We start from the raw sequence: 12,450 nt of genomic DNA, 5'->3' as shown, positions 1-12,450 counted from the left end.
GTTCGGCGTTAAGTCCAAACTCTACGACAGCGATTTTGCGCGCGACGGTGATGGGCGACGGCTTCGAGCGACAAAACAGGCCGTCGCTTGAACAAATCGCTCGGTGTTGTCGCTCGATCGCTCATTTCTAGAAATCTCGAACTCGTCGCTCGTCGCCCGGAAATGCCATGAGCGACTAGCCAATTGTGCGAAGCCGAAACTGGATGTACATAACTCAAATACTGCTGTTTGTCGCACGGAACGAGCTAACTATTGAATTTTACACGTGCAAGAATAAGAACCTAGCGTAGGAGCTGTCGGCAGTCTACACAGGCGGTTTAAGCGCGGGAAAAGTTTACCGGCTCTTGTAGCACGTGAAGTATAGAACCTTCATCAGCGCGCCATCCGCACGCTACTCGTAATCGGCGAATTCCGTCGGCTACGTGAGATGGTCGGTTTTGTTATGTGTGCGAGAGGAGGGGGAGCGCATCGTCTTGGCGTGAGCAGGCTTTCCAACACATGCAAACTTTACGCTTGCACTGCGTTATGGAAGCTGCATGCAGGCTGTTTCACAACACACGTGCGAATAGAAAATTCGCGGCGCTTGACGATGAAACCTGCCTGAAGGGTGGGCGATAAACATGCGACTTCCGTTCAGCGTGCTAACTATTTTTTAGGAGAACCCAAAGCACGCATTATTGATAAACTCCGGTAGTAATCGTCACGGAAGTGGTTAGAGCACAACACGTGTTCTTGAGCGCTTGAAGTTGTTTCGCTTCACAGCAGCCTCCCACTTAGTTGAAAGCTTCTTGTCTTGCAGGAACTAATGGAACATGGGAACAACGTCGCAGCCGCTGGTGTTCGTGCAAGCCGAGGCTGCACAGAACGCCGGCATCATTGGCCTAATAGTTCAATTGATGCTGCGCACGTCAACTACCACTCCTATATACACACAAATAAAGGAATGTAGGGTCGAGTGAAGGAGATTAGGACGGCACGCACGCAGAAATAAGCCCGGTCAGGCACGGTCGCGGAGACTGCGAAGGAGCGGAACACCAGTGTTGACGTCACTAAGCCGCGGTTTCCGGTCTCCGCTCACATCGTCAGCGTCAGCAGCAGCGCGTGGCGCTCGACAGGGGGGCGGAGCTAAAGCGCAATTTTAACCGACGATGGCGTCGCTTCTAAGTGAAAAATCCCCCCCCCCCCAAATTTTACCTTCATGGTTTATAAGGTTCCCGCATCCGTATACGAGCGTCCTATCGAATTCGGCAGACTCTTCTGCTTCCTTTTAAATATGCCTAACTGTGACTTGTGGTCAGTAAAAATGCGGAATTTTCATCCACAGGGGTACTGGTGAAAGTGACGAACGCCACAGGTAATACCTAGAGCTTCACGGTTAATGTGAGCGTAATTGCGTTCCGTCTTGTTGAGTGTAGTTAAGGCGTGGGCAACAGGTTGCTCGCGTCCATCACCACCGCTGTCACCTAATGCAGCTCCCTCGCGCCCGTATAATGCTTTGCCAGACAGAAATAACCGTGCATCAGTATTAAAGTGCCGCGTACGTGAGTAGCATCTTTAGCACTTCGAAGGCCCGCTCCTTCTTTTCGCATCACATCCTAGTACTGTTGCTGACCCGTATGCGGCCCATTACTTCGCCAGATTCAGAACGACCACTTCGGAATCTGAAAATGCACCATCTATAGGAAGGCTTTCAGTTCGTTTTCTTCCTTTGGTGCAGGCACGGTGCTTGGTATATGGCATAGACCTATGCCATATAGTAGGGTAGATGCCATTGCATCAGTCGGGTGGTCGAAATATTCCAAGCTCTCTTTTAAGAACTGGCACTTGGCAGTTTGAGCACGCAAACCGCTTTCGGCAGTCTGTTGAGAACCCCACTGAGGACTTCCTGGTGCTCCTCTACAGTTTCGTTGGTAACCAGCCTGTCTTCAGGCTATGCGTCTACTTTAGATAACCCTGAAAGAAATGTATTCATTGCTCTTTAAAAATAGTGCGGGTGCCACCAGCACACTTAACAGCAAACGTTGCACTCTGCAGAGGCATTTTACTACATCTATTGTGAGTAAATGGGCTGGAGTATCATCCGGCAATTGCTGATACGCATGCGTCAAGACAATTTTAGAAAAAGTACGGCCTTTCCCCATTTTTTTTATGTTTCCTTGCTAGTAGGTAAGAGGCAAACTTTGTTCCTTAACGACTGGTTGACCGTGCTTCGATAGTCTGTCCATATCCTCAGTGAGCCACTCCTTTATTGCGATAGCAATTATATGGACAATCCAGGCGCAGTTTTTCAGTAGTCGCCGCCGTCGCCGTGACGTTTTGTGCAAAGTCTAAGGGCGATAACACGATCGCCACAGGCCGTACGCTGTATGTGAGAGTGAAAGCGCGCGAGGCTGGGCCAACGACCATGGTTCAATCTCGCGCCCGCAAGGCAGGAAGGCAGGGACAAACCGCGCCGTCTTCTGTCGCATACGCAGTTGCTTCCTTCGGCAGCAACTGGGTATGGGATGGCCGCACGGCTTTGTCTTGAAAACTATCCGTTTTGAGGGCGCAGTCTAAGTGGCCCGATACGTCGTAGCTTTGCGTGTGCTATGTTCTCGCCACTCAGCTTCTGTTGAAGTGTTAGACAGCCCGAAGGTCACTTCGGTCGCTGTTAGTGCAACGCTTCCTCAATGCAGCATTTTCACAGCGAGTGTCGGCGATCATCGAGTCATCATCGAGTCATCATATGATCATGTTTGCCTATGCGCGCTGGCACCATGCATGACAATTTATGTAGTAAGCAAATGCTTACAAGTTTATACGGCCGATAAAGCAACTATCCTTATTTCATACGGCTGTCTACTAATTTTCTATCACAATTGATAATGTGCCTTTCGGATAAAACGGCGACTTTTTTTTCGTACAATGACCACAGGGGAGGCCCATTCGTGTACTGCGTCGGTTGCAGAAGACCTTGACGTTTTAGTTAATTCAGCTTAGTGGTGACGTCATTCTAGAGTGCGACAGAAACGCTGCGGCATTTCAGAAACTTTGGCTGCTGTTCTAAAACACACTTACATTGACGTTTAATCCTTGAACAAGTTATGGCCCAAAAGCGTGCTAACGTAATTTCTAACAAGGGGTTGTGAGCTGCACGACTTGCTTTTTGAACTCAATTGGAAGTCTGGCTTTTCCGACGACGTCCAGTCCTTCCTCGGTCCAGGTTACGAGCCAAGCGTCTGCTTCTAGCTTAATGCTCTTTGCAGCCTTCAGTTTCCTGAACGCATTTTCGCTGATGATTGACCTATCTGCTCTAAACCTACTTCCATGGCCACTATTTCTCCGCCAATGCCTACTGTGACAATAAACGTGAGATAATCGCTGGTCGCTTCGCAATACTTACCAAGTCATCATACTAACTTTGCACTGGACATAATCAATTTTCAAACTGGTGGTTCACTTGCGCACATTTTGCTTCTGGCATGCACTGGCTAAGTGTTCTTTCCCAGAACAGTTTCCCGGAGTGGACGCCAACTGCCTCCTCTCCAGTGTCATTCGAAAATTGACAAAAAAGCACTGGGACAATCCGGACAATCGCCACAGACGACTCAAGAGATTGGACCCTACCATGAAATTTAGGCTACCACCGAAAATTCAACGCAGCTGTGCCACTCTTCAGCACAGACTAAGGCTGGGGGCAGCGTTTACGCGTGGATACGTGCGCCTCAACCGATGCACTGAATCTCCAGGCTGAGAGTTCTACAATGCGAATGAGACTATGGGTAATGTGCTTTGTGACTGCCCTAAGTACGTGGAAGAGCGTGAAGCGTTGAACAATGACCTTACGCGTCTCGACAGCCCACCGTGGTCGGAGGACGTTATTTTAAGCCCTAGGCCAGACACACAAACGAGTTTAAAGGCCATCCAGGCGTTACTGAACTTTTTAGAAAGTATGGGCCTACTGTAGGTTTTGAGCATGCAAAAGTGTTAGCCCTATGTATTATATCCCCCCTCTATCGTCATCGTCACCCATCATGATCCTCTTTCTTACCTCTTTCTTTCCCTCTTCCCCTTCCCCCAACGCCGAGCAGATGGCTAGAGGAATATACCTCTGGCCAACCTCTCTGAATTTTGTATCATTAAACTTTTCTCTCTCTTTCTGTCCCGGAACAGTTGAAGCACACTTCGCTTTTAAGCTGTAATGCAACGCAGCCTGTTTTGCCAAGCACCAAAAACACCATCGTTTCAAATGCTCACCTGACAGGTTTTCTTATTGCCCTTTTTTGATGCTGCTTCATACGTAGAATGTCCGCCTTCGGCGTTACATCTGGGCAGTTTTGCTAAAAGCGCGCTAAAGATGAATACAAAAGCAACGTATAGGACATGACTGGCGCTCCTTTCCTCTTTGGTCCGTTTTTATGAAAACTGTCGAGATGAACCAACTCGACCAAGCCAAGGTATTGTTACATCCGGGCCTTCCTGGGGCTTACGGTCCATAACTCTTTGATTTTACGCAGCAGACTCAGCTATGACTGCTAGATCACAGTCCGTTCCGAAAGTCAGGGGTTTTTCGGCCAATAAGCGTTGCTGCACTATGCTGTCGGAGATCCGAAAAACTAACCGGTCCCTCAGCGTCTCAAGAGAAAACTGGTTGTTGTAACACATTGAATTATCGCGTGTGAAATTTCACTTGGAACTAGGAATGGTGCAGGCAAGGAAATATCTACCTTGAAGACGCTTGATGTCACAGTTTGCGATACTGTTATTGTTTGACTTTATAGTAGGTGCACGTGTGGGATGCAGTGAGCCATGATCCCTCACCATGAGTACAGGTCGTGCCGCTAACTTCCTTGGAGATTAAGCACCGCCATTCTGAAATGACGGGCTGGCGTTTTCTTCGATAGAACATACCCAATCAATATTATGTGTTTGGTTTTACTTGTAAAGGGGCAACAATGTTAACGCGGAGATTTGGCGCTTATAATGGCCAATTAACATTTTTGGTATCCATCTAGCTTGGTGCCAATGCATTACACTGGTTTCAGTTTGACCTTTGCTTTGCTATTTGTAAAGCGAATTTTCCTAGAATGGCAAGCCAAAAAGGCTCAGTACAGTTCTGATTTTAGGTTTGCAATAATAGACAGTGACGATGCCTGTCTCCTACATCACGAAATTTATCATTGCATGCCCGTGTGACCAAGCGGAATGTAAGGTACGTGCTTGATGAAAATTTTGCGAAGAGATAATGTGTGTTCCAGAGGAGGGGGGTGGGATAACATGAAGAGATAACATTTGCAAAACACAGTTCCTTCTGTGAAAAAATATTTCTTAGGCCATAACGTTTGTTCATTGGCCGTTGTTTGACCTCTCAATGCTCACGATAGGTATCGGTGTCACTTTTGGCAGTAGCGACGAGTGCGTCGGAAGCACCCTAGTCTCGTCTTGCCTTCGTCGCAGGGAACATCCACGCAGCCGCACTGGGCGCCAGCCTTGATTCATCCTGTAGCCTGCCGCTGTGAAAACACGGACTACGCAGGACCCACGTGGTTCGGGAAGGCGCCACCATCGGCTGCGCAGTGACCTGCTACTTTTGGCTCCCACGTGACCTTTCACACTTAAAAAAGAGGCACCTTCGTCGACTTTTGCGGCATTTGACAGTAGCGACGAGCGTGTGGGAAGCACCCTATTCTCGTCTTGCCTTCGTCGCAGGTTAGTGCAAAGAACCCATTCATCATACGCATTTCTATTAGTCGCTTGTCACTGCTGCCAAGTGTTTCGCCAACTTTTGCAATTTTGTTCACCAACTTATTGAGTGTGTTTGTTTGGCTGTGGGGTGAGAGGACACAAGTTCTAAAATGACTGGCAAGGAAGTGGCAAGAATGAAAGAGGATTTCAAAGCTGATTTCACCAAGTTCAAAGAAGAAACCAAAGCGGAAATTAAGCTATTTCATGAAAAGATAGAGCGGGAAATGCGAAATGAGATTCGAGAACTAAAGAGTGAAAAGCGGGGCTTAGTTAAAAGCCTCAAGTTTGCACATGACTCCATTAAAGAGCTTGAGGGAAAACTAAACGTGAAAATCGCTAAAAGCAACAACCTTGCTGCTGAAAATGAGACGCTTCGATCAATGCACACCAGTCTGGAAAGAAAGGTGCTCGATTTGGACAAGCGACTTGTTCTGTCCGAGCAATATTCAAGAAGGGCGAACCTTGAAATACAAGGAGTCGTCAAAAGTGACAGCGAATCTATGGTTGACATCGTCTCAAAGATAGAAAATGCACTCAGTGAGTCAATTCAAGAAAGTGACATTGAGTCGTGTCATCGGGTACCATCACGAAAAGCAGATAAATCAGATATTATAGTTCAGTTCCGGTCTCGAGCCAAACGTGATACTGTCCTGCAGAAAGCCAAGAAGATGAGGCTGAAAAATGCTGACATTGGACTGGAAAATTCTGATCCTGTATACGTCAATGAGCACCTCTGCCCGGCACAAAAGAAACTGCTTGCTTTCGCTGTTAAAAAAAAGTATGAGCATCACTGGAAGTCTGTGCGGTCACAGAATGGAAAGATTTTCATGAGGGAATCCGATGGCTCAGTGGTTGTGCCAATAGCCAGCGAGAGAGACCTTATCAAGCTCTTCTCGCTGGAAAGCAGTCATGCAGAACCAGTAATAGTCGATGATCATAGCTCACCTGGCAATTGAAATCTGTCGTCGTTCTGCTCTTTGATCATAAAACAAACAAACAAAAATGACTTATCACGAATTAGCCCTACCACAACAGGTGAAGATAATAGACCCAAACTGTGAAACCGCTTTGCACCTTAACGCCCGCTCGGTAGGCAACAAACAACACGAAATCGTTCTACTTCTAAAACAATTCTCTTTCTAATTTACGGTTTTTATGCTCACCGAAACGTGGTATCAATCTGATAGCAAGATGCTACAGCTGCCTGGTTACGAAATGTTTTTCCTTAACAGATTTAACAAACGCGGTGGCGGTGTTGCTATCTATACTCTCGCGTGCAAAAGGTGCCACATTCTGCCTAACCTTAGTGACGTTACCGACGATTATGAAGTTCTAACAATACAAAATCGAAATCAAATCATTTCAGTGGTATACCGCCCCCCAAATGGTAACATGAAACATTTTACGGATTATTTTGACCAGATTCTAGAATATTCGTCACTAAACAAATGTTCCTTTTTGTGCAGCGGTGATTTTAATATCAATATTCTAGACCATAACGCTACTGTACATGATTTCAACATAAAGATTCTCTCCTGTGGTTTTGTCAACCTAATAGGAACAGCAACACGTGTCACATGCGCTACTGCTTCGGCGCTAGATCTAATAATTACGAACATTGAAACGAGTGTGCTCTCTGCTGGTACAATCGCTTCTGACGTGAGCGATCACTGTCCGGTGTTCGTCGTTTTTCGGCATGAGCATGCTAAGCGAAATACTGTTAAATAATCTGTTACTGTGCAGCGCATAACTGATGCCTCCTTGGAAGCGTTTAAGCATGACATTATGAACTTCGACTGGTCCTGTGTGCTTCAGAAAAGTGATGTCAATGATGCGTACGACCTTTTTTTTTTCACCATTTCCTTCGTTTCTATTCCAAGCAATTTCCGCTCGAAACGTACACGAAAAATACGAAAAAGATGAGAAAACTATGGATAACAAAAGAACTTTTCAAAATGATAAAGGACAAAAATCGTCTCTATCAAACGTTCCTTCGAACACGTGCAAAGGATACACTCTTTCACTTTAAAAAGTTCAGAAACCGATTAAACTGTGAGCTACGGAAAGCGAAGACATCATATTATCAGGAGCTCTTTTGTAACGTCAATTCAAGGAGACCAGATATTGCGTGGAAAGTTTTAAACGATGTCCTAGGTCGCCGTGCGAATAACTCTGTCACAAATTTTATGCTAGCAAATGGCAACAAAATAAAACGGAGGGCACTGGCAGAATACTTTAACAAGCATTTTCTTAATAACGTTTCATCTCAAGACCTCAGCGACAATACAATCACCACTTATCCTAGCCAGCTTAGTGACACTATATTTCTCGAGCCTACTGATGCAAATGAAGTTTATAACGTGTACATGGGAATTAGTAACAGTAAAGCCTTAGATATCAACAGTATGCAGATGAAACCATCGAAATATGTGCTACCCATAATTTGTCCCTTGATTTCACATATCTACAATCTTGCATTTGAGTGCGGAGTTTTTCCCAACACAATGAAAACTGCAAAAGTATCAGTAATTTTTAAAGGGGGCGACCAAAACGTACCAACAAATTATAGACCGATTTCAGTACTCCCTGTGTTTTCCTAAGGTCTGGAAAAAGTCATTTCTTCAAGGCTAAGTAAGTTTTTTGACAAACATAAAGTATTATCTGAGTCGCAATTTGGTTTCAGAACTGGTAAATCTACAGAAACAGCGTTATTAACAATGAAGAAAATAATTTTGAATAATATTGATAAGAATTTGTATACGGTGGGCCTTTTCCTTGATTTTAGTAAAGCTTTTGACTGCTTAAATCACACGATTCTTATTACCAACTTAAAATGTACGGAATCCGTGGTAGACCACTCACATTGCATGAAGGATATCTCGAAAACAGAAGCCAGTCAGTGTCTTTAGATAATGAATTTTCATCTCTTTTGCCTATCAGTTGTGGTGTCCCACAAGGGAGCATATTGGGACCCCTTTTATTCAATACGTACATAAATGATATTGTAAACATAGATACTTCCGTTGATGTTGTAATATACGCGGACGATTGCACACTACTTCTTTCAGGCCCTAACTTTAATGATTTATTGGTGAAATGTAATGACCTACTGATTGAATTGTCTAGGTGGTCAAGGATGAATAAATTACGAATTAATCCTACAAAGTCCAAGGCTATAATATTTCGCGCAAGAAACAAACCGATAGTACCGCATTGCATGCTTCACTTTGAAGATCACCAGATAGAAATAGTTGAAGTGCACAAAATACTTAGAGTAAATTTTTCCTGCTATTTAAACTGGGATGCCCATACTGACTTTCTCTGCAAGAATCTCTCTTCCGTCTGCGGGGTTCTATCGCGATGTCGTGAAACTTTACCTTTAAAATGTAAATTACATGTTTATTACGCACTTTTCCTTTCTCACCTTAACTACTGCAATTTAGTATGGGCCACAATTACCAAAACTAACATAAATAAGATTCTCGTACTGCGAAAGAAAATTGTTCGAATAATCGTCAATATTGATAATACAACTACCTCCAAGTACGCTTTTGAAACACATAACATTGTCCGGGTCACCCATTTGTATCACTTTAAGTTGTTACAAAAAATGTATTTTTCGACGGCATCCATTGCCGATTTTTATTCGAGTCTAGCTTCTTTGGACATGCGTCATGCTAACATACACACAAGAACTATTAATACTTGGAATATACCACGTTTTCGTACTAACTATAAATTACAAATCTTGTCTTACAACCTGCCCCATGTTCTTAACACATATAAACACACAATAGGATGTACTAAAGCTGAGCTGCGGAAATATTTTGTTTAAATGTGATTTTATGTTCTTTATGTTTTGCTTGATTATTCCTATTTCACTCTGAACATTTGCATGACCATTTGAGCGTCTCTATTTTCGATTTTATTCTTTAAACTTTTTTGCAATACATTGTTACACTCTGTATGTATAACTGGTGAATGTTTTCTCTTTATTGACTGTAACTATTGTATGTGTGTCCGATTTCTGTACTACTCGTGTGCTACTGCTTGTAGGGGTTTTCGGGACATAGTCAAGCTGCTCATGAAGCTTTTTGCAAGAAAAACCTCCAGTTGAACCTGGAAAATAAACTCACTTACTTACTTACTACTAAACGATCGCCATAGCGATACTTGATTGCAAATGACCCTTAGGTAAGGAACGTTTTGTTACTGTTGGAAAAGTGCACTTATTGGCCTTGGTATTTTTATGAACATATGGCGTTACCGAGCTTAACGAGGAAAATTTACCAATATTTTGATGGGAACAGCGAAATTGTTCGTTAAAACCTTTTCAACGTGGCCACTTACGAAACAGCCACCTGAATTCACCACCGCTGGTACACTTCATGAGAAACAAAAGCATCCAGGAAGGTATAACAAATGAACATCTTCACAGAAGGTTGTAAACGAAACATTAAGAAGGGAAACAAGCGCTGCGCTTGATAAGAACCAAAACATGTAAATACATTTCGCTACAATAACTCAGGTATGTAGTGTGTGCCTATCTTAAAGGGCCCCTCACCAGGTATGGCCATATTGAGTTGGCAAGCGCAGTGCATAAAACGCTCGTTCATGGTCCTGTCTGCTCGGAATTGCACCCCTAAGTGGCGCGGAAATACCTTACATTTCAAACTAAACGCCCTACGCCCATTTCCTCGCGGCCGGCGCGCTTCACACGGGGGGATGGCGTATAGCCGTAGGGGCGCTTACGTACGTGTATATGATGTCACGTCACTCATAGCTACTCATGACACTTCGAGAAAAATGTGTTATGTGTAAACTGCTGCTTCATTAAACGAAATAATGTTTCCATAAATAATATTATAGACAAAAAATGCCCGCGTGATTTTATAGGGCGCTGCAAGAGACGTGTACTTCCGTTTCGTTCACTTAGACCGATGTCGTGCAGTCGCGAGGGCTGAGAGCGAAACTATGCCATCGTGTAGCACTGACTTATACCAGTAGTCAGGTGTTCCCGTGCACAGCACGCTAAATCTTCGGAAAGCATGGGTTCGCGGCACTTGAATATTTCCATCTCGACTATTAAAAAAGCAATTCGAAAAATTATTGCCGTAGATCTTTCCCAAGATTGCGAGTAACAACTTCCAGCGTATAAAAAAAAAATGCGCTGCGCGCCCTGCTTAGGGTAGCTTTAACGAACTGAGAGTCCAGAGAAAAAATAGCGCATAAGGCAAACCCATTTTATTTGTATGTTGTTTACAACTAAGAACCTGTCGAGTCTAGAAAATTCCAACATAATGCTCCAACTGTTTCTTTTTCTTTTTCGTCGTTATGCATTCCTTTACTTACACGACTGCGTGGCGTGCATATGTTATTTGAACGAGTGCAAACTCGAATCTTGAACCAACCCCATACGTAATACCCCTGAAGTCGGGGATGTTTAGGGAAAATAAACTGAACCGAACTGAACTGGACGGCTACTGCGGTTATGTGGCCATTTGTATATGATGATGAGCATGTTAAGTTCCCTATCGTTGAGACTGCATTGCATTGTAGAGTTCATGAATGCCCATACCTCCAGATTTAGCCGCGAGTCGAAAAGTACAAGTACTCGATAGTATAATCGCGGTTCTGTTCAGAACGGGTATTCCCCGTATTTAGCTTAGGCAGGAAAGAAACTTTCCATTTAGTTCACATACGCCGGTTCTCTTAAACAAGGTCTAAGCAAGAAATCCTCTTCCTCTGAAACAGACTCCGTGGACACTTGTCATCCCATCGTGTACAGGCGTTCTGTGAAAACCCACCTAATAGTTCATGTCGATTCTCGTTAACCGTAACGTTAACAATCTTTCCAGCTTTGATTTTTAGCTCTTATTTTACACAGATGCCGCTATTATCACAGAGCACTGCCACTCGGCCTGACAGATGGTAAGAAAGCCAAATTAAAAACTTGGACGTAACGCTGGAGAATACGGGCAGAAAATCTTGCCGTGCATTATGCAGCTTGTCTGGTCTTCCTTTGTACTAACCCCTCAGTTTTAGCAGTCATCAGTTCCGGCACTTCAAGCTTCTCTTGCTTGTCGCCTCCTGCTTTCCTTGAAGCTGGTTCAGGTGCATCCATTCACGGCCTCCATCTTCGCCATGTTCAGTGATAAATTGCGCTGGTTGTGATAACGCACAGTTGACACTCGCGAGATGGACGGTCGTCATCTTTATATGGCGATAATAACTATATGGACACCCCAGACACAATTTCTCGTTGGTATCTATGGCGCCCTAATGTTCCGTATGAACTCCAAGTGCGGTAACATGGTGGCCGCGCACCACGTGTTGTCTGTACTAATGAAAGCGCGTGAAGGTGACGCGAAGACGGTGGCTCGATCACGCGCGCGCAGAGAAAGGCGACCGGGCAGCGCGTCGTCTTCCATAGCGCGCAAAGCACCTGTGGGAGAGGGAAGGGAAAGACTGGGGGTGGCGGCTGCGTATGCCGCGGCTGCAAACGGCCGCGTGGACCCTATCTAGAAAGCGACTGCCATGGAGAAAGAGCATGTGCGCCGAAAGCTGACAGTTTCTTCTGCGTTCTATCCTCCCCGCTAGACTCGCATTGAAGCAAGAAGCAGCACGAAGGTCAATTCGCTATCTGCCGCTGCCATGCTTCCTCGCGCCAGCGTTTCCACAGCGGGTGTGCGCGGTCATGGAATGATATGTATTCATGTTTACTTG

At 44.7% G+C, this 12,450-nt stretch overlaps 1 protein-coding gene across 2 annotated transcripts in view; it reads left to right on the top strand.

The window, feature by feature from the left end:
* The first annotated feature begins 5,445 nt into the window (after positions 1–5,445).
* The window catches only part of LOC135906569 (luciferin 4-monooxygenase-like), a 262,082-nt gene continuing 255,077 nt past the window's right edge, over positions 5,446–12,450 (top strand). The window contains exon 1 of one of the 2 annotated variants that reach the window (XM_065438013.2): positions 5,446–5,688. The gene's annotated coding sequence lies outside the window, so the exon portion shown is untranslated. The remainder of the gene's footprint in view (positions 5,689–12,450) is intronic. The other variant, XM_065438012.2, reaches the window with a different exon arrangement.

The sequence above is a fragment of the Dermacentor albipictus genome, chromosome 5 (assembly GCF_038994185.2).
Source record: "Dermacentor albipictus isolate Rhodes 1998 colony chromosome 5, USDA_Dalb.pri_finalv2, whole genome shotgun sequence".
NCBI classification, from domain to species: Eukaryota; Metazoa; Arthropoda; class Arachnida; order Ixodida; family Ixodidae; genus Dermacentor; species Dermacentor albipictus.
This window is presented reverse-complemented; position numbering and strand designations above follow the sequence as displayed.